Here is a 23843-nt window from a genome sequence, read left to right on the forward strand (position 1 = left end):
AACTAATCAGCTTTCTTAAAACACATTTTTAACTTTTCAATGACACTTGCTGCTATGTGTTTGTCTCCAGAGAGCATACTTGATTTGATTTTCCAATCGGAGACATTACATAAATATACCATGTTAAGATGACTGCCTGGAGCACGTGAGAATTTTCATCTTGGTGTAACATACTGTATCTTGATTTTGTTTACATTTGGTCAAATGGTACACCCAATATACCCACATACTAGTTTTCTTGTCCAAATTGCATGCCAATGTATTTTGATTTTTTGACATTGGCTCCTCTGCACTACGTGAAGTCGCGCTGCACTGGCTCTTTCACATCCTCGTGTCCTTGCAGCTGCCTTCTTGCGTTATATAAAGCAGGTGCCTGAAAAATATCGTATGCAAAAGTCAACACAAGGCCATGGTGCAAAACAACATCAAGACAGTCAAGGCCATGGCAATAAAAGAAAGTCTTAGCTCTTAGTCTTCTTAGTGAAATGCATGCAAAACATCCAAATGACTGCAACAGTCAACTGCTAAATTAACTTCAATTTTAGATTTACACAAAAAAGAAATAACGGACAGTTCATCCTCGTTCGGCACGAATGTTCGAATACTCCTGCTAATGAATAGAATATTGGTCATTTTCAGACATCATAGGTCTGTCATGAGTCTGGTGTATCGCAAACGCCACTTGTGACACATCCTAAGCACGTGCCCAGTGTGCCCCCCGCACCATCCCTGGTTGTGCCACTGCTGAAGCCATAATTTGAGGATTATAGCTGCAAACATGATGCTCAGTAGGGATGAAAATATTGTCGTTCAGTTCAATGCATATATGGATGTGCCTATAAAAAAGGGGCAACAAGGGTTGTTATGGCAAGCTTACCCACATTTCAATACTAACAAGAAAGTTCACTGCGACCTGCATCTAAGCTTACTAAAAGGCATGAACTTATTTTCATGTATGAGGTGCGCAATGGAGTTCATTTTTTACAGACCCGACTTACTGCTGCAGTTTGAAATCTAGCATTTTAGATTCTTGAAGGCATGTAAAAGTTGCAGTTAAACCGCAGTTATTAGTTTATTACACCAACCTATTGTTCTGTGTACGACAGACTGGTAACACGGAATTAAAGCAACATTTTATTTTGATATTTTATTTCTCTACTAAATATATTCAAGCGATAAACACATTTTGATCTGCCATGCAATAGCAAAATGCACACATTACGCTTGTAACCCCCAGAGGAAGGCTGATTTAGCTATTCATATGACATAACTCTGACACGCCAACTCATATTAGCAAATGCAAAGGCATGTACAAAACAATAAGCGTACGCAAAGCGCCCTTGCAATTGTAATTCCACACAGCAGCCGTTATATTCGATGCCGATGCATAACTAGCTGCTCCACAATTCACCGAGTTCGTAGACATAAGCATCCTTTCAGTTTCGCACCGTGCACGAAAACCGCAACAGGAGACAAAACCAGACCTACCTATAATCACACCATTTCAATACATGAGCAAAAACAGTTCAGTCTTAGGGATAAACACTGTGAGAGCGATTTAGTGCGCGACGGCGACGAGCGACGGCTTCGAGCGACAAAACGGGCCGTCGCTTGAACAGATTGCTCGGTTCAGGAAATCTAGAAATCGTCGCCCGAAAGTGCTATGAGCGACTAGCCAATAGCGCGAAGCCGGAACTGGATGTACATCGCTCAAATACTACCGATTATCGCGCAGAACGAGCAAATGATTCAATTTTTATATGTGCAAGGATAAGAACCTACGGCAAGACCTCCGGAAATATTTTATGCTACTTTTTATAGTAAAATACATCAACGTAAATTACTAAAGCACGCGTCACGCGTGATTGCAGCCCTCATGCCGGCAACACCGGGGAGGCGTCGCTCAATATCGTCGCTCGCACGGAGTACTTGTAGGCGACGAGCGAACGCAACAGCCATCTCCATCGCATCGCTTGTAGCTGCCGCGCGCAAGATCGCTTATATGGGGTTTATACTTTTTTCAACATAAAACATGGATTCCTCATGCGTTTTCAGTAAGTTCAAGATAACGCGCCCAACTGACCTCTTGCAGCATGCAGCTGAATGCCTGCGGCAAAGTTTCTAACTAGCACTGGTGCTGCACGTAACTTCAGTGGTCGCAGATTCCCCCTGCGCGAGACACCGTCAAGCGCGCGGTTTATTTATTTAAAAAAGCATGCTGCCAGCAAAATGACGCCTTCTGTTATGTGATTCCTTAGTTCAACAGCATTCCGTACACAGTATACTGCCAAACTGAATAAATTCAAACACACAAAACGCACGCTAATCACGCTCCGCATAGGCTCGGAATCACAGGCTGGTGAGCGAACCATTTTAAGCGTCCTCTCGCCTGGCGTCTTATTGAACATACCATAGTTCTAGCAGCGTTTGCGATCTTTAAAGCTCTTACGGACAACGGCAAAGTGATAAAATCACATGCAGTTATCGCGACGACTGGCTTTTTCGATTGACATCGAGAGACACAGCGCGTATGCCTAGTCCTTTGTCAATCGCGTCGGCTAAGCGCAGCGACGACTTCCTGGCGATAGCATGACATATACGGACAATGTGCACCTAAGTTAGAATTCACTTACCGTGGAGGATTTGCTGTTATATCCAAGGCATGACGAACGACTGTCGTGTTTTCGTGGCGACGCGAGATGGCTGACCTTGGCTGGCCTTTGCTGCTGCTGCGCTGCTCGGCGGAGGGATCACCTTTCTCCGGTGCTGTGTTGTTCCGCGATCTTGAGCGCGCGCGCGCGCGGTGGAGCCACTCCGAGTGAAAAAGTAGAGCGCTCGCTACGCGTTCCTTTGAACTGCGGCGGCCTGTTCTCTTAGAAGCAAAACGATGTGTTCTTTGCTCAGCGTGCATGAATGATACATTGCCATGTTCGGGGCCAGCCACCTACAGTTGAAGCAGAAGATTACGCTACGTTTTGTTTTCTATTGCCGCAAGAGTCTCTCTTTTCTATTGTCGCAAGAGTATCTCTTTTCTATTGTCGCAAGAGTCTTTTCACTCTCTCTCTTTGAAGGGGAGAGTGAAAAGCACATTTCACTCTCTCCTTGGTGACAGAGTGAACAATGCATTTCACTCTCCTCGACATTTTGCGAGAGTAAAACGACGCTTTGAAGAGTGAACCGGCAGCTTCATTCCGGCGATACCCTTCCTAGTTTTTAGAGTGTACTACTCAACTCGCGTCGCGCATACAGTCAGATTACAAAACAATCAGAAGGCACGGCAATCGAAGCAAGCGCCAGCGAGTCCAAACCAAGCAAACAAAACAATCGCGAGCGAGAATAGACGCGACACACGATAATACGATACAAGCGGTCCGGCTGAGGCCAGATACGAGTAAGGATCGAGCGGTCAGGTGGGCCCGCATGAAACCGGTTTCCCGCATGCACGTCAGTGAAGGGGCCGCTCTCCTTGATCTCCGCTGTTCGCGGCTCGCATCTTTCATCGCCGCTCTGGGTTCGCTCTTTCATCTTTGGCTGTTACGCTCGTTCGCTCGGTGACGCCGCCGCCGCCCCCGAAGCTCGTCGCAGAAATGGGCCATTAAGAGCTGCGCTTTAATGGAGTAGGTGTCTGAACGAGGCTGCCACGCCGGCAAATTTTTCCGTCGGGGTTTACGTCTCAATCACAGATGTCGCGGATCCATGGGGATTTAACAGCAGCTGAAGCTCCGCGCGGGGCTCCTCAAACATGCGCGGGCGTAAAATAATCTTTAGTAAATTAACCCACATGGCTACCATGAGAACGATGGTCAGTACATTGATTTGCCCACTTTTCATGCTTGTGGATCGAAACATTCTCGTTGAGCTGTAGTTCCTTCTCTTCATCATTACCATGCGAGCACTCCGCGTTTAATAAACAGAGCAAGGTGATTTTGCCTGCGCACAAGCGTAATCTGCGAAATTGAGAAGTCCCACAAGGCAACCTCTAGCCACAAGGACAAAGTGCAGGCAAATGCATGCACAGCTGTCCAAGATGTTAGTAATGTGACGGGAGCTTTGGCAGACATGACAGTCAGCGCAGTGTCGGGGAACGCAGGTACGAATTTTGTCCACTCAGTCGCTCAAAGGCATGGCTGCGATGACAAATGAGTGAAATCCCCATTACTAGCTTGACCATACTATATATATATATATATATATATATATATATATATATATATAATCTTTTGAGCGATCGTCAACGATGATTTGCTATGGTTTTGAGATCTTCGCGTACTCCTTAGCTCTTAATAGAATTTAATATAGATGCGGAATTGCTGGTGGCGATGTGGCTGCCATGGCTGTAATTGCAGGTACGTTACTTTCCCAGAGCTGCAGCCAGTGAAATCTATAATTACAATTTTAGTAAAGTTGTCGAGTTTTGGGAGAATTTTATCGCTGCGTTGGCATCACAATGTTTCTGTATCCTTGATAGCAAGTATTAAAGTGAGACAGTTGTTCTGTAAGTATGCAGCTGCTACAGGCTGTACTTGGGATTTCAGGTTTTGAATGAATTTCGCATAGTCAGCATTTCGGCGAAAAAATATCACCATGGCTTTGTTAAGAGCGCTAGTCGCCGTTCGATGGGCATCATGTGAATAATAGTAGTTTGCCATTCGATAGCTCTACAAGTAGCAGCGATGTGACCGTGCTTTGCTTCTTCTTTAGGTTTTAGATTGATATTCTGATATGTACCAGTAATTTTTCACCTATTTATTATGTCTTACAGTAAATGTAGAATATTGATTATCTGAATGATTGCACGGACTTCATTTAACGTGCAACAATATTAGGATCTTCATCACTGCAAGAACTTGTGTGACCCGCCGTGGTTGCTCAGTGGCTATGGTGTTAGGCTGCTGAGCACGAGGTCGCGGGATCGAATCCCGGCCATGGCGGCCGCATTTCGATGGGGGCGAAATGCGAAAACACCCGTGTACGTAGATTTAGGCGCACGTTAAAGAACCCCAGTCGGTCGAAATTTCCGGAGTCCTCCACTACGGCGTGCCTCATAATCAGAAAGTGCTTTTGGCACGTAAAACCCCATAATTTAATAATAACAACTTGTGTGTTACGTAATAGTCTTGCTCTCCACCCAGCGCATCCATGAGTGTAAAATTGCAACTATTAAGTCACCAACATGAGTACGCAATCATTCTCTAATATGGCGTTGTGTAACTATGGCAATATGGCCCTAAATACGTCGAGAATCCATCTTCATAATTGAGAGAATTAGTGCAGTATATCATTGAGATACCTGATGCGTGGTCGCCCATAAAGCTTCAATTCCCACAATTTCTTACGCGCGGCAAAACTATTTACAAAAAAATTAGTGGCATGGCTTTTAGGGAAAAATTCGCTGTATTTATAATGTGGTAGGAGCCGGGTTATAGCAGTAACACCATAAAACAAAAGAGAAATAACTCCCCCCCCCCCCCCCCCCCCATTGAGTCACTAATTCCGCCACTAGTCTGGGGTTCGTGATTAGAACTCAGGCGCCGCACAGAAGTTCACTGGGCGACGCCGCCGGAGCCCCGAAAACATGGTAGCTGGCCTGCGCTATACTGGGGCGTAGACTAAACTAAGTGGACCCACACCGTCGTCCATCTCTGTCACCGACAGTTGCTGTTTTTCTTCGGTGATTAAGACGGGGTCGAGAGGTTGAAGGAAACGAGAAAGTGGTTTATTCCATATATTTACAACTTCATGGATATCAGAGCACACCACATGTTGGAGCAAATTACCCGACACTGGTTACACTATATGCCAGTACACCACACACCAGAGCAGGCTTGATCTGTGCACACTACATGCCCCAACACACTGCGCTAGATATACACAAAGATATGCTTTTACATCATCGCCTTTCGTCAGTCACTAGACGAGAAAATTTGGTTACTCTGTCCCGGCCAACAAGGAGGGTTGATGTTCTCATAGCACTTCACGCAAAAATGTCGCACTTTACTTGCTAGAATCTGCCTCTGATGTCGCGCAATAGCACACGACGCAACACACAGGCAATGGTGAATATTAAGTCGACGCTGTTCCAACGTAAATCGTCGACGTTGGCGCGATTGTTACGGCTTCCATAAATTGCTGTGGGTGATTCCACTTCGATGGGAGCTTCTTTGTTGGCCCGTCAAAAATCAGCACAGGATGTGTGTGTGTGTACGTGTGTGTGTGTGTGTGTGCGTGTGTGTGTGTGTGTGTGTGTGTGTGTGTGTGTGTGTGTGTGTGTGTGTGTGTGTGTGTGTGTGTGTGTGTGTGTGTGTGTGTGTGTGTGTGTGTGTGTGTGTGTGTGTGTGTGTGCGTGTGTGTGTGTGTGTGTGTGTGTGTGTGTGTGTGTGTGTGTGTGTGTGTGTGTGTGTGTGTGTGTGTGTGTGTGTGTGTGTGTGTGTGCGCGCGCGCGCGCTCCGCTGTGTAATCTCCGCTTGCTTGAGAAGACTGAAAGCAGCAGATACTTAAGAGTATCAGGAAATGGGGACCACTCTAAGTGTGAGGTGTGTAGAAAGCTTGTAGTGTGTAGGTTAGTTTTCTGTTTTCAAAACTACTGAAATTTCATTCGCATCCAAGTTTTATGTTGTTTCATAGGTATTTATATCCTGTATCCTCGGTGAACTATGTGGGGCACTGTATTTACATATCGTTAATGTAGTAAGCGACTGTGAGTGACGAAGAATAAATGTTTCATCTGAAAAGGGTACTTACAGGTTTTGTAAAAAGTTGCTTATTCGAGTATTCTTGACTTACACTCATGTTATCCTAGACATTCCCACGGTCATAAGAAACTGCCGAAGTCACCAACTTCAAAGTAAGGTAAAATGTGGCGAATGTAATAGCACAGGGCGTGGCCAAAACCATGTTTCTGGTTTAAACACAGACATTAGAAATAATTGCATGGCCTTACAGTTTTCGGTATTTCTGTGCGCGATAGGAGAATTGAATGGTAGGAGAATCGTCGGTGAAGTAAGCAAGTCAAGCCATTCATATTTTTTAAAATAAGGAGAAATTTATGAGCGATTCGCACGGGAAATTCAAAGTGTGCGAGTAAATTAGTGCATTTACAATTAATTACGTATACAAGTATTCTGGAACGTTATGAGCGTGTTTCACGAGAAGCGCGAAGTTTAGCCAACTTCTCCGTCACAACCCCGATCAAGCGTGAATTTGAGGACAGCGCCACTGCATATCTGGGAGCCAAGTTAAGCTTGTGTGGTTCATATACAGGCTTCGTAAAATATTCCTGCAGCAACTACTCGAAAGGGCCCCGCTGCCGTTCTTATAGCTTAGTTTCTCAATGTACTAAGATAACTCTGCATAACATAGAGTTTACCTTACACAGAAATGAGGGACAGCTTAACTGCGGTACGTTCTAATATTTTCACATTTCTGGGTTATTAAGGATGTTTACAAATAATTACTGAACCCAGTATTGTTTTCCTATTTCCGTGCGTTACACGATAATTGTAGCTGGTTTTTCAAGTGTATGCTGTAAACAATAAAAGTCACCTTATGTTTATATTTGACAAAACTAATCGCCAGGGCTTCGGTAAAACACCCGCCAAGTTCTAAATTGTGGGTTAATTACGGCTTTTGCAATAAATTACTTGTGTGGATGCTCCCGAGAGCTATTAGTATGTTTTACGAGTAGAGCAAAATTTTGTTAACTGCTCTCGTGTGACTGCAGACGCCAGCGAGGTCAAATTTACTGAAGAGTGGAAGTACGTTATGGCAAATCTCTGTGCGAAGTTATTTAGTTGTGAATGAGATATAGGCCTTTGAAAAAAAAAAAAATTCTTGTTCAAGAGTTCGAAAGCGTCATACGTCCATTATGAGCTATGCTTTCGAAGGTCCCCAGATAAAAACAGTTGCACCACGTTTATATTTCGCAGAAATGGCGCCATGGGAAGTTCAATTGAAAAAAAAAAAAAAACGTTTGCGTTACGGGCTTATTTAGAAGTGTTGTAATCAATATTGAATCCTCGTTTCTAAGCCAAGCTTTCTTTGTTTTTCTCTTCAACTTTTCAACCGCTACTGATGCTTCTGCTACTGACAACCATTCCATAACAACTCCTTGTCCCAGCTGGCAACAGGTGGTGCCAGAAATTTATACTAGCGCAGATGCATGAAGGTTTATAATCAATGCATTTTACCAGTGCTCACATATGGGGCAGAGACATGGAGACTGACAAAGAAGCTTGAGAACCAGTTAAGGACCGCACAAAGAGCGATGGAACGAAGAATGTTAGGCCCAACCTTGAGAGACAGAAAGAGAATGATTTGGATCAGAAAGCAAACAGCTACAGCCGATATTCTAATTGACATTAACGGAAAACACTGAAGCTGGGCAAGCCATGTATTGCGCAGGTTAGATAACTGTTGGACCATTAGGGTTACGGAAGTGGTACCGAGAGAAGGGAAGCGCAGTGGAGGGCGGCAGAAGACTAGGTGGTGCGATGAAATTGTGAAATTCGCGTGTGCTAGTTGGAATCGGTTGGCGCAGGACAGGGGTGATTGGAGATCGCAGCGAGAGGCCTTCGTTCTGCAGTGGACATTAAATAGGCTGATGATGATGAATCTCGGCAGCAGCTAGCTTTCCCATAGATGTATGGAACCTCACATTTTTTTCCTTAAAGACCAGGTAGTTACGTGCACTATGTGTTACGCAGAACGATCTATAGCATTACATCCTGTCTGTGAAATTTGAGTCACAACAAATAAGCGGTAAGCCGGAAATATTTTTTTTTTCTATGATTTTTAAGCAAACTATGCATGTGTCAGCAGGTGGAGCGAAGCTTTAGTGAAGTGGTTAAGTAAATGACGTACGACTAACGGTGGTGCGTAAACTGTGTTTATTCTCATACTGCACACCGTGTAATATTCTTATGCATGGAAAAGAACACAACTTTATTGTCCCGTAATTTTTATAATAATGTGCTACACTATTGACAAGCTATGTTGAAGTGAAAGCACCAAATCTTGCGGATGCACAGCGTGAGATGTCTACGCAGCGATGACACCAGAACGAAGATGTTGTGCGATGCGTGTCGAGGTAAGAGTGGCTAAAGCAGTTATATGAACGAAGAACAGCAACCTACACCTCACTGCATTTAAATATACTGTACCTCTTGTATTAGAGAGCCTCATTTATATTTGCCAGAATTGTGCAAAAACGGACACTTACCTACGACCCATGCAGAATCGAGAATTCAAGTAAAATTAAGTAAATCCCCGAAGCCACTAAATGTTTAGCGCGCTTTCATAAAGAATTCTGTTTTAGAGACGCAAATGAGCCGACATTATATGTCCAGGTTGTACGTCGCACTTTATTATTTTGCATTTTTAATACAAAGAAAGGAGGTGCACGTACTCTACTAATTTTTCGATCGGCGTGCAGGGCTAGTTCAAGCCCTTTACAGGCCTAGCAGCAGCATCGGTGTTGCAACCACTGGTGTGTTGCTGTACGCACCGGGGCGTCCGTCAAGCAAGCTCCACCTTAAAAACATCTACAGCGACATAGAGGCACATAATAAGCTGTGTGACACAGCCCCTCGTGCGAGTACGCGTTCGAAAAGTACAGTGCACCTTGCAAGTGTTCGCTGCGTAAAAGTCATCGACATAGGGTACTTCCGGCTTACTCCATTAAGTGTCAGCGTAAGCTAGTGCTAGTTTGCTGACTATGAGATGTTGTAGTGAAGAGCAGAGCTGCGGGACCTTGCCCGCGCTCGAGTGAGGACAGAAAAGGGACTGATTAGCACATGTTTATTTTTATTACGACGCAATGCTCGAAGTTAAGCTGTTTAAATGACGCGTTATTTTCGCAAGTGGATCGACACGTGCCATGCTGTGCCGCAGACTTAAAAATAGTGAAACGGCGCAGCTTTCGCCAAGGTTGCGTAACGAGATATTTTTTTTACAGTTGTTTCAATACTTGGTTTGGTCGACAAATTGCAAGGAGCAAGGGATGAAATACGTGGACCCATCAAGGATTTGGGCGCCATGACAAAACCCGTGATCACTGGAGGTGCGTTCCGCCTTTTTTTGCACTTTCGTCGTAATTAGTTCTGCCGCAAGGGCTGTCTGAGTAACAAACGCATTATTAGCTCGAGGAAAAAAAAAAGCACATCCCCAAAATTTTTGCGCCAAGTTTGTGCGATGGTGAATAAGTAAAGTTTTCGATATCTAAATACTCACCTCGGTGGTTCAACCGTTTAAAGGTTCATCGGCTTAGCTTGAGGTCCCGAGTTCGATTCACGGCTCAGGCTCCAAAATAGTTTCGACTTCTTGCGATTCTTTTACTATCAACTATATCTAAGTTGCGCGGGTGGGTTTGCATTCCGATAGAAGCAGGACGCGAAACCGCTCTTGTAACTTAAATTTAGGCGCATGTCGGGCATAGAAATTATTCCGGAGGCCCCACCCTCCTCCCCTCACAGCTCGCATACTTCTTCAGAACGCTTTTCCCCTGTCATTATATATATGTATGTATTTGTTGACTGCACACTGAGCACGTAACATTATTGTGCCTGTGAACCCCTTACGGAAACAATATTCCCGCGTCTCAATTTCTTCAACGATTCGCCTCCACCCTTTCAAGATATCTGCATGTTGTTACTTCTGAATTAGGCCCCTTTATGTGCCGTGTAATAGTCCACCTTGCCAAAATCCAAGGCCACTCCTAAGAATTCACTAAGGAAAGAGCAGCTGTCTCCCTCGCGCAGAGCTGCCCGATTAGAGGTACAAATAATATCATTTTTGACCTAAATGGGCAAGCTCAATTTCAAACGCGCGAGGACTAGGCCTGAGCATTTCTTCGTAGTCGAGTTTCTGTTGGACTGCTTGGCTGTATTCTGTCCGGACTAAACAAAACATCATTTTGATTACTTTGGTTGTGTATTTAGCAATCTTTGAGATGTAGTATATATTTGGCTAACACACAAAAGGCTTAATTGAAGGTTATGCCGTTAGATGGCCTAGTTTGTTGCTAGATCCCTGATTGAAGTTACGAGCAGAACATAAGGAAATGTGCATCCCGTTTGTGTTGCGCGGATAACATGAGTCAAGGGCCTAATTGAAGTGCACTTAGATATGTATCCGAGCTAGTTGGTAAGGCAACGTCTATGAAGGGACCACACATATGATCGGACACACAGCCCGCTCTTTATCAATTTCTACCGATCTTGCCCAATTTCTTAGGCGTTTCGTTTAGAAAGGTTGCCTGATTCCGGGTCTCTGGCATATGTCTCATTGCTGCGACGTGGCTAAATAGCCTGGTGATAGTGATGTTAGACGCGTTCGGACGGTCAATGCGGGTATCACGATTCAAGTCTAACTTATGTGCACTATGTCTCCAAAAAGTAAGTGTGCAGCGGAAAGGGTAGTCTTAAAATGTTATGTTTTACTTGTGGCATTATGGTGACCTCTACAAGAGGTGCTGAAAACGTCCACTGCCAGTTTGAAGGCAGGTCTGCACAAGACCTGCCTTGTTAAACAAATGTTAAACAATGCTGTTAAACAATGTTAAACAATGTTAACAAACATTGTTAAACAAATGTTAGAGGCTTGCTGGAGTTTGCTCTACACAGTGCTAGGTAACGATTGTCTATACTTCGTGCATTGTGTGAAAGTTGTTCTCGTACAGCTTTCCTTTGTGTGCACTTCACAGAATTTACCAGGCAAATTGCATGTTCTGCGTTACCATACTGCACATAGAACTGCGATTTGATTCAACCTTATCATAAATATTTATTTTATCACTTCACAGTTACCTTTGTGACACCCTAGTATAAGACTGGAAGCGGTGATAACGTACATCCGCAACAAGGCGAATGCTCCGATTCTGGCGAGAGTCGAGAAGCCTGTGCCTTCGTGCACCTCCTTTTTTGTTACAACACTGTTAAGTGGTGTTTAATCGCATTCTGCGGTGAGCGTGGTGTCAGTGGCCATCAGCAAGGCGCATCTTTGGCGATAATATCTTAAAAAAGTTCCACCGATTAGCGAAGAAAACAAAACAAACAAAGAACTGCTGCACCAAGATTTGCAGCGAAGGTGCAGCAAAAAAAAAAGGTATGTCTAGAAGAACAACTGATTAGATATCTAGGACATTCGCGACCTGTGGGGATGTTAGCATAGCAGAATATCTAGTAACGTATGGGAGAGCTGTGAGGAACTTGTCACAGTCATTAAGCAACTACAACCCACTAGGAACATTCATATATTTTTTGGGGGGAGAGGAAAGAAATTCTTCAGAACCGTACTAATGGGAAGATTAAGTAAGTTTCATTTTGTTCGCGTCATAAAATACTCGAGATACACCCTGCAATTGCCATTAAAGGTTTCGCTTCTTATAAGTGGGCACGGCAATCAGGAGGTGTCTCCACAATAACATTTACTCGCATCGCATTCTTACGATTAGCGTCTACGCTAAAAAGTTGCCTCTATGCAAAGTATGCGTAACTCGTATTCATAACGCGCGTGTTAGAGGTGCTTGAGTTCAACGCCATAATGGATGCCTTGCTATCTCCAATCTTGATTGAAGGAAGACGTATGAACCCGATAATTATTTCGTTAAACATAGAACTCATTGAAGTTGTAAACAGTTTATAAATCTTGGAAGAAGATCAAATTCACCCATCAGGAAAAAAAAATATTATATTTTTCCTGAGTAGGCACATATTGCAGGCAGTGCAAGCGTTGACCATCGTATTGCGATCTTTAACAGAAGGCGCACACTTTCTTAACAGGCCGAAGGTGACGTGTCAGTTGAGCAAAAACCCGGCATGCCCATGTTATTCCCATATTTTGCACGTATTTCCGCTGAAAATTTTGTTAAATCGGCGTTACATTAGGTTCGCTTGGTTGCTTTAAGGTTTCCTACGCTTTGGCATATCTCAATCTCTTCCGAAGAATGGAAAACAATTCCTAAATTTAATACTGCGACAAAGTTAATTGCAGTAAATTGAATTTTACCTGCATGTTCGCGTTGTCGTGACGACACAGGAACCTGATAGATGCGAGGTGGTCGCCTTCTGTAGTCTTCCGGACTGTTGCGCGTAACGTCGCGTGGTGTCATTTGCAGAAATGTGGGCGGCACCAATTGCAAAGTACACGAAAAATATGTACCGAGGCCGGGACATCATCACCTACCGCAAAAGCATGGTACTGTTTCTCGCGAAGGCGCTCGAGTCCGAGAACGTTGGCCCGCACGGAATGCTGTGCTATATGGGCTGGAGCGTGTTCCGCCAGCTCGTGAAATACACTGACCCCGGTCAACTGGTGCAGAAGAAAAACCCCGAAGATGTTTGTTACAGTCAAGCCAGCAGGCTAATGGGGTACGCTATCACCAGTCGGTTCTACCAGTCGGGTGAGTGGACGGGCTCGCTTTAGTGGGGAAAAGTGCGCACTATGGTTTGCGCCAAACTACAGCGCTTATACTATTTGCTTACACAAATAGTTAGTGAAGGCTTATATATATATATATATATATATATATATATATATATATATATATATATATATATATATATATATATATATATATATATATATATATATATGTATATATATATATATAGAGAGAGAGAGACAGAGCAACTGCACAGCAGGGTAATTGTAGTCGCCGGGAGGAGTCTCCGTCGGTAGCCGAAATATCAGATATGACTAAGTATAGAAGTTGACGCCGAGTTTTCAGAGATAAATTCAGCCAAAGTTACGTGCTATACTTTGGCGCAATATAAAGATGATTACTTTGCCATATATATACCGACCACGCTAATTTAGTAGCTATGGCGTGAGGCTGCTCAACGAGAGGTCCACATACTGAACGTCGACATACCGAATGTGATCTCACATACGTGGTGCCTATTAAATGGAACCTGTACGCGTCAACTGGCAGTATAAATCTTCTATAAAATTCGCCTAAGCTTCAAAGCGATTGCTTTGTTTAGTTACTTCGGACGCTTTGGATGAAAGTCGGTCATTCTCGCTGAATATTAACTGGAAGAAGAGTTGAGAATATTTTGAGCGAACAGCTGTGTGCTGGCTGCTGTTCTCTTGCTATTTGCGCTAACAGATTTATTTATTTATTTATTTATTTATTTGTTTGAGTACCCTAAGGGCCCGTTAGGCCATTACATAGGGTGGGGGGGGGACGAAAAAGTTCAAGCGTAAGTGGAATGTGTGCAATGCAAATATTATATGAAGGAATTTGGAACAATAAAAAAATTATCTAAACGTCGAGCAGAAACAAACAAAATAGAAAAAAGAAAGAAAGAAAAGAGAAACGGAGTTTATACAGTTTTTGGTAGCGTGAAAAACGCATAACAGCCTAAAATGCGATGTTAACAACCAGTACCAATCAGAACACGAGTTTAAAGATACAATCGAATGATGATTTCGGTAAACAACCTACAAAGATATATATCGGATGAAAGGAAATTAATTTCATACAATGCCAAGCACAAGAAAACACTGTTTTAGTAAATATTCAAGCAAATGTGGGTTCGGGCAGGTTGACCCACTCTAAAAAGGTTAGCAGTGCTGCATAAAATGAAGATGATTCGATAAGCGAGACAACGTATGTAGGTAGCGAGTTCCATTCGGCAATAGATATAACTAGATGCGAATTTTGATAAGCGTTAGTCCTGGCAAATATAAGTTTTACTTTATGAACATGGTCTGTGCTGGTCGAGATGTGGGGAGCGGGAAGAATATGGACTCGAGCGAATGCAATCTTGCTGTGGTAAAGGCTATGAAAGAAGGACAACCGTGATAATTTCCTGCGCATATTAAGTGAAGGGAGATTGAGTAATTCCTTTAAGGCGGATACACTTTGATATCGAGAGTATGAAGTTAAGGTGAATCGCGCAGCTTTATTTTGAACTGATTCGAGTGTGTTCGTGAGATTAGAGTGTTGGGGGTGCGCAATTATGGACGTATATTCTAAAGAGGACCGGACCAGAGAACTGTATGCGCGAAGTCTGGTATCTGTGTTCGCAAGGTGTAAGTGCCGTTTCAGGTAACCAAGTTTTTTTTGCATGCTTTTGTGGTGATGTGTTCAATGTGAGCATTCTATTTTAAATTGGAGGTAAACAGGACACCCAAGTACTTGATTGAAGATACTGAGTCAACAGCAATACCGCGTATTGTATACTGGTCAGAGGTAGGTCGAGTTATCGAAGCAAATTTTACGTGTTTAGTTTTGGCTATGTTAATTTCCATCTGCCTTGTATCACAGCAGTCAGTTAGTTTTGTTGCAGTTGGGTTTTCAGTTGAATTTTCAGTGTTGAGTTGAGTTGAATTTCAGCACTGCATACGTGCTATTGACTTGTGCTTGATTTCTGGCCAATACCCTAGATTTGGCAAAGTTATGAACGGGGTTAGTTGGTGGGAATTCATGGTTATAATTGCGCTTACTATTACATTGACGGGAGAACTTGAAGAACGAACATAAACGAACAAAATATGAACGTTCAGAGCGCAGAATTGATGTGTCAAACCCTATAATTTTTATGCCAAGGAAACAAAAAAAAAAGTAATAGCTTTCTTTAGATACTTCTTCCACTATACATGGACGTCGGTCAATCTAGGAGGAGGGTGAATAGCTGAGCAAGAAATTACAGGTGCGAAGGAAGAGGAATGCAAGGCACATGACTGGCCCACGCATGAGTGACATCATGCACCAGAGGAGGAGAACGCCATTCGTGCGAAGCGGCTGCTACTCGCTCCATTCACAGCGGAAAACTCAGCGTCGAAGGCGGTCGCTTGACAGAAAGCCATTGCAGCAAGTTTAGCAGCAATGGTACTTGAAATAGTGCGGGACGCTGCTGTGCTTCAACAAGGACGCTCTGATCGCCAGTAATACTCTGTCGTGTATCGATTCGCTTAACTTGAGGCAAAGCCCCCCCGCAATATGGAGACTTCGTGTGCTTGCTGATGTGTCCATAAGGTTTCACGATTCAGGAATAGCGTGGCAATATGAGGCAGGTTAGATAAGAAAGCTTTCGCTGACTTTAACGATCATTTACGATCGTTGCTACCACATTTTTCATTCCTTCAATTTGAGCTCGATTTACCTCACCGCATGACGGAATTCTATGGCCAGTCTGGCGGCAGACGGTTGTAGTTTTCCTGACTACCTAAATGTTGAGCCATCGCTCGCCAACATCTCTTGTTACGGTTACAATATACAGTCTAGCCCAGTTATAACGAAGCCACTTATAGCGAAATAGCGGTTATAACGAAGGGATTTCAATTTCCCATTCCCATTTTTGCATTTTCAATACATTTTGGGTCCGGTTTTAACCAAGTAAATATGAGCGCGTCGGCGAATATAACGAAGAGAGTTAATACCAACGGAAAAATAAACTGTCAATCATGACATTTTTGCGTCCTTCAGGCGATTTTTTCCGCGAAAATGAGAGCAAAATTTGGCTGACAGCGTCCTTTCGTGGCGTCGTCTGCTCTCCCGCGGAGCGAAAGGTTGCTTCACTGCATCGCATGGCACGCCGGTCTCGTGTTGTGCCCCTAAGACGGTCACCTCCGCAGCGGCCATCGCAGCTGTTGACACACTACGGATGTACCTCGGGAGTTCGGAGTTCGACCAGATCTTTCGTTCGCAGTTGGATGGTATGGAAGCCGCAATCCTGAAATCCGCACTTGCGAAACGTGTTCAGGGGACGCTGGACCACTTCTTTCAGCGGCAATAAATCGGTATGCCCATGTTCGCATTTTTTTTTCAGAGTCCGCATATTACGAGATAGCGGATATAGCGAATTGATTTCCGATTCCCGCCGGCTTCGTTATAACCGGGCTAGACTGTGTTCTTTAAATTTTTTTCGCCATCTCTTCGTAGAGACGCTACTACTGCAATAATAACACGCGAAATTGTATACGCAATCGCAGACGCTTAAGTGGACCCGTGCTTCTATCTGAAAAACAAAGCGGTTTAACGTACTGAATGTTGGAGCGAATGCGGGAGGGCTGTGTGGTTAAAGTCATAGGTCTGGCGACAACATTAGCTGCGTTGTAAGAAGCTCTCGTTTTCGCTTGTTGAGTACCTAGGTGCATTTCCAGCCGCAAGGCAACTATGTGTTGTGGTTTGACACGACGTGTAATTCGAATAAACACCTTTTAAAAGTTGAGACAAATGTAGCAGCCACAAGACGCCGTCAGAACTATCATCATGCTCCACGTGGCTTGTCGGGTTTCGAAAACGCTTGTTGTAAAAGTACTCCTTAGGTCATCGGGTTGAAGGAGAAGGGCTATGCCGATAAGAGGATAAACTTGTGATTATGCTTTCAGAATTCAATAGCATATTTTTACAAGTGCACGAATAAGTAAAGTCGCACATAAGTTAAGTGAACTCGTACAAGATTGAATGCAGATTGAAAGGTTGCGTACATGAAACGAGATTCCCATTGTACTAGGGGGCCGCAATTTCTACCTTCAGTCGCAGTGAACGAATCATAGGCTCGCAAGGAATCAATGTAACCTCAGCTTCATTTTTCTTCCTTATTTTGCGCCCAACAACCAGTGGTCAGCAAGACGACACTCATGGAGGCCAACGAAATGGCTTCCAATATTCGCAAGGCCTATCAAGCAGCATTCCGAAAGTCAAGCTGGATGACGGGGTCTGTGCGCGAAACCGCGCTTAAGAAAATCACGAATATGCGGCATCACATTGGTATCGCTGGAGCACTGCTTGATGACGCCTATGTGGAGAACTACTACGGTAAGTATGCCGCCTTTAACTGATCCGATACGCCCATATGATCGCAATAGGAAGCCCATAGGTACGGAAATTGCATCGCCATGGCGTGAAGTTGGTTGGCATGCGATGACGCCAATTACCTGACATACCGCCGTGCTAGTAATGCTAGTTTTGTGCCAAAGGGAGGTTGGTCAGTGTAGCTAAATCCACCCGACTAGTGACCGGACCTACGAGTCCTTTTGCGTATCTTCCGCATGTATTCACGCACCGTCGATCAAATGGCCATTGATTATCTGTACTTCGATAAAACGCCTTTGGGGAGTTCGAATATTTAAAGGATCGAAAATTTGCATTCAGTGCCTGGTTGCAGTGTCGACTCTTGTAAAACACACACACACACACGCACGCACACACACACATATATATATATATATATATATATATATATATATATATATATATATATATATATATATATATATATATAATGCTCGACGAAGCAGACCAGGGATGACGATCGCCATGTACAAAGGAAGACGATGAGGCACGTTGAGACTTCTTACACGAAGTTCCGCCACTCATGGAAGTGTCCAGCCTCGACACAGTTTAGAGAACGTCGGAATGGAGTGTGAAGGACTTCATCCTCGAGATGTGAACAATTTCTGTAATCGGCTACGGAGTGTGCTGGGATGACGAGATAGTTCAGCGCAGAAGTTTGTTGCAAAAAATGGTAAGTGGGTTAATGTAACCTTAAAGAAAAAACTCAAAGCCAGGAGTTCGGACTGGAGTCTAAAGCAAGACTTTGTCTCTAGTATGAAAACAGACGTCGCGGCATTTGTTGTGCAGCAAAGTTTCCTCTCAGCTAGGGTAGCTTCCGTGCTTCGGCGGATGATTGACGGCAGTGTCAAGCACGGGCAACAAATCATTCTGGAAGGGGCGCGTTAGGTGAAGTAGGTGCTAAAAATAATGGTGCGTCGAAACTCAATCAAGGAGATCCTCCATACACAATGAAAAAGGGATGTACCCGGTAGTCCGCTGAATAGTAGAATTATAAGATAATGTCAATGTGATCCAGGAAAACTTTATCGCAATCAGCGGGGTCGAAACGGAGGCACATGAAAATCATGACAGTGATCGTTCCAAGGAAGCACTCAATAAGGCCGTTGGCTTGCGGATGATACCTAGAAGTAGATTCATGCATGGTATAAGTGGACCCAACAGATTCCTCGAGAATTTACGAAATAAATGCTTTTTCAGGGTCCATCAAGAGAACGCGGGGAGCCCCGGGGCGCAACACAATGGACCGCGAGAAAGTAATTGGCCTCAGAAGCGGTATTTGATCGAAGAGGCGCAGTCTCGCCTTGCTCGTCAAATGGTCGACCAAAGTCACAGTTTAACGGTGACCCGAGGCTGTGAAAGGGAAAGTACCATATATATCAATACCAACAAATTCAAAACATGCGTCTGGGGAAAGGAGAGGTTGTGGTCGATGTCGGGCGTTTTAGGGTTGATGTCGGGCGTTTGGAGCACTGACACGAAGCAAAAGAGGAAACATACTCAGGCACTGTTTTTGATGGAGCAGGCCAGAAGCAGCGGATCTCGGTGCATGTGTAGGCTTTGTGGAAGCCTAAGTGGCCAGCCAGGACGTGATCATGAAGTGCGTCTTATACTCGAAGGTGAAGGTAGGAAAATTAATCTGCAGAAAACTAAAGTAATGTTTAACAGTCTCGGAAGAGAAAAGCAATTTAGGGTAGGTAGCGAGGCACTGGAACTGGTAAAGGAATACATCTACTTAGCACAGGTAGTGACCGCGGATTCGGATCAGGAGACTGAAATAAATTGAAGAACAAGAATGAGCTGGGGTGCGTTTTGCAGGTATTCGCAGATCATGAACAGCAGGTTGCCATCGTCCCTAAAGAGAAAAGTGTATAACCGTTGTGTCTTACCAGTACTCACGTATGGGGCAGAAACCTGGAGGCTCATAAAAAGGGTTCTGTAGAAATTGAGGACGACGCAACGAGCTATGGAAAGAAGAATGATGGGTGTAACCTTAAGAGATAAGAAAAGCGCAGGTTGAGTGAGGCAACAAACGCGATTTAATGACATCTTAGTTGAAATCAAGAAAACGAAATGGGCATGGGCAGGACATGTAATGAGCAGGGAAGATAACCGATGGTCATTAAGGGTTACGGACTGGATTCCAAGGGAAGGGAAGCGTAGCAGGGGGCGGCAGAAAGTTAGGTGAGCGGATGAGATTAAGAAGTTTGCAGGGACAACATGGCCACAATTAGTACATGACAGGGGTAGTTGAAGTATGGGAGAGGCCTTTGTCCTGCAGTGGGCGTAACCACGCTGCTGCTGCTGCTGCTGCTGCCGCTGATGATTATGATGATGATGATTATGATGATGATGAAGGTAGCGAGTTAGGACTGGGACCACCCGGTTACCTGTCGGATGGTAAACGCGTTGCTGTAGCGCACCATATTGAGGAAGCAATTGACCAAGGTGGCGTCGCAAGCGGCTGCTGGGTTGCTCGGAGAAACCACTACGGCGATCTTTGAGGCTTCGGCAGCAGGCATCTGCCCGCTGCTAACGTGCATTGCGTCACTGTGGTTGCTGAGGGTCACTACAATGTGACCTCTGCAGGAGGTGCTGGTTATCGATCTCAGTACCTCTCGAAAAAAACACACTGCTGCCAATTGTCTGTCTTGTGGCCCCATCTACTCACCACCGCAAGACAACCAAGGCGGAGACGCCTTCGTAGGAACAATAAGCGCGGACGAATTCGTGGAGCAGTTGCCAGCGGATAAAAAGCTGTCCCAAGGTTATCAGACGCGCAAATAGCTTGATTTTTCTTGTGAAACGGCTTCCCCATGAAGAACTTCTAGCCAGTCCTCGCAAACTAGACCTTGTTTTTTTTTTTGCAATCGGCAACGCTATCAGATGTTCTGTGCGACATGAATTACAGCTGACCACCTGGGATGTTCGCGCACTCTCTCGAGGATTCATGGGAAGTATTACAGGCCACGCCTCACCTGCATCGGCACTCACTGCGTGACTTGACGATTCTTAAACCCACTCAAGGTCCCACCAACTGGACCCGCTGATTGTTTTTGCCAATCGAGCCTCTTTGCCGCCCATTCCATCAGATGGGTATGGACTTATTGGGGCACTTTTTGACGCCAGCATCTGGGAATAAGTAGGTCTTAGTGGCTACCAGCTACCTTAGCCGCTATGACGGAGCGAAATCCCTTAAATATGTCGAGCTTAGGTGAGATTCTCTCTTTGTGTTGTCATCATGTTGACTTAGTCGCTTGTTTAGCAAGTTTTAAAACTGAATGAATGTTTTATAGATATGCCGCTTGCGTCTGCAACTTGTTTTCAACTATATTTTCCCACATTTTTGTTAGAATAACGAGTCTCCGTTCGGCGGGTATGAGATGATAATACGTTTTTGTCACTGTATAACTCTAAAGCCGTAACGATATGGCCGTGCTTTCTTTTGTCTTCAAGTTTTAGATTGACCTTCTACAATGAACGAGTAGTTTCTCACTTGATTGATGTAACTTAAAGTAAATGCAATATAACGATTATTTGACTGAAATTGCGTGGAGTTCATTTAGTGAAAAATAAAAGAAGTTATCTCACAATTTCAATGATACCTCACTTATGTAATAGTTCCGCGGTTCCTCCAGGGCAACTAACAGCTTAAAGTGACATATGCTAGGACGTGAGCATGAGAACTCAATCATTCTAACCATGACTGTGTTTGTTTTGCACATAATACGGCAACAAACAATGTTCGCGATTTATTGACGTAGTGAAGCAAATTATGCAGATATCTGAAGCACCATCGCTCGTGAAGCTTAAGTTCCCGGAATTCTTCACGAGCTGGAAAACCGATTAGAACTAATGAGTGCAGTGACTGTTACCAAGACTAACAGTATTTAGATTAAGTTGGCTATCTTCTGCGAACAAGAACTCCATATAAAAAAAAGAAGACGGGACCGCTGTTCCCGCGACTGGGTCTAGAGCTCTGTTTCTTTGTCGGTAGACCTGGCACACCTAAATGTACCAGTGCAACATCGACACACCCAAGTACCCGCTCTTGAATGAGGAAAATTCACTTCCACCAGAGAATAGCTTTAAGCCAGATAGGAAAGTCACAAGGTCTCATTCCTCGTGTAGATTTTCTGTGCAGCTTAGTGCTACTCTCAGATGCATGACAGTTTTTAATGTCTTTAATGTTTACCGAATTCGCATATTTCCTCTGGTTTGCCACAACGCACATTCTTTTAATTTCTACGATAAACTCGCGACAAATTTGATAACAAATCTTTAACAAATTTGTTAACAGTGTACAGTTGCTCGTCACCTTAATTCGCCAAGGCCCATGCTTTTATTTCTAACTAAATACAATATAACGTTTCTAGGCAGGCAACCTCAGCACCAATTTTGACGCGTTTTGCTGCGTTTTAAGTTTTTCAAATCTAGCGATATAGTTAATAACTATTTCGTAAAAATCTTCACAAATAATAAATGTCAAGAAATAGCACATTACGGTTATTATCTTGACGATAAATAATAATACTCGTAACCAGTAAATAGTCTCATGGCTCTACATAGTAATGCCTATAAAGCGAAAACAAATATTTTTCTGCATCGCGCTGCAGTCTACCAATATTTTGTGGGTAGGACTTTTGCAAAAATTTAGTAAACATTGCAAAGTTTTTATGTCAGCTGTAGCGTGAATTTACAGAGCTAATTTGCCCGCCTTAGATGCTCTATCAATTTCAATTGAGAAGACTATATTTTTTTTTGGAAGTAGAGAGTTTGTATACCCATGGCATGCTTTCTTATTTATAACTATAATTTTTAAGCAAATTTGTAAAGCATTCTGGATCATAAATTTACATTTGGCTTTCTAGAGGTACTGTAATTTATCTTACCCATTCAAATCCAAAAAAATTCACGCAAAGTGGACCAGCGTTTGCCTCATAAATATATCTATGTTCTACAAGTATCTAAACAGTTGGACCGGCACCAAAGCATCCTCTTCCGTTTTTGAGAGAAGAACTTCTCCCATTCCTTACAGCATTCCTTACAGGCGTGCCTGCACTGACAAATTTGCGACACTACATGATAGCAACATAAGGAATGACGAAATGAAGGTTTATTTGTGCTTTACCAGGTGTTCCTTTCAATGTTACCAAAAGTTTGAAAATCTCCTGCGGCAAATAGCACAAATATTCTCATTCAGCTGAAATTCTCAAGTACACGACCAATACTTACACAAGAAATCAAAATGTTTAATTAAGAACGTAACAAAATTTTACCAATCAAATTTATTTCTAGCTACTTCAGGCACATATTGAAGTTTCTAAATATAAGCCACATCGTCATCAAAACATATCCACATGGAAAGTGTCTGGAAACTTTACCGTTTGTTAAAGCCTGCAGTGAAGCAGTGTTGGTCGACATTTCTCGAAAAAGGTCTTTTTAGTAATTCAGGGAATAAAATAAGAATGTATTTCGTAGCCGATTTTGGCAACATATATTTCAAATGTGGTGTAATATTCAAAATTTTTCGAAGTAGGTAGGCCCTAAACGCTCACCTGCTACACTTGATATATCATTACAGTACACCACGCGCAGTAAAAAATTTGTCTAAAAGGTTCTGGCACTACTTTTGATATAGACAATTGGCAATGTCGATCGTGAAAATAATGTCCACGAATTAAAGTTCTCGAGGTCAAGGAGCAGATTAGTTCTGCATCATAAAGGCAATTTTCAAATATTGTACTAAAGCAAAAAAAAAAGAACTTTATACGTCTTCCTCGTCTTTATTACGTCTGATCTATCTCTTCACACAGCGAGCTTTCCGGACTTGCCCACTGACCGCTTCTTCATTGCTTGGCGGGAGGCAGCAGCAGCCGCCATTCACCAAATTTGGACCGACGCAACAATGGTGCTGCATGGGGAGAGCACAGCGAACGCGCATTACTTGACCAAATATAACACCATGGTGGTGCCGGTAGCAGTGCTGCTTCCCGACATGTTTTACACTGAAGGGCCTGCTGGCTTCAACTATGGTAGCATT

The sequence above is a fragment of the Dermacentor andersoni genome, chromosome 3, assembly GCF_023375885.2.
Source record: "Dermacentor andersoni chromosome 3, qqDerAnde1_hic_scaffold, whole genome shotgun sequence".
Classification (NCBI taxonomy): domain Eukaryota; kingdom Metazoa; phylum Arthropoda; class Arachnida; order Ixodida; family Ixodidae; genus Dermacentor; species Dermacentor andersoni.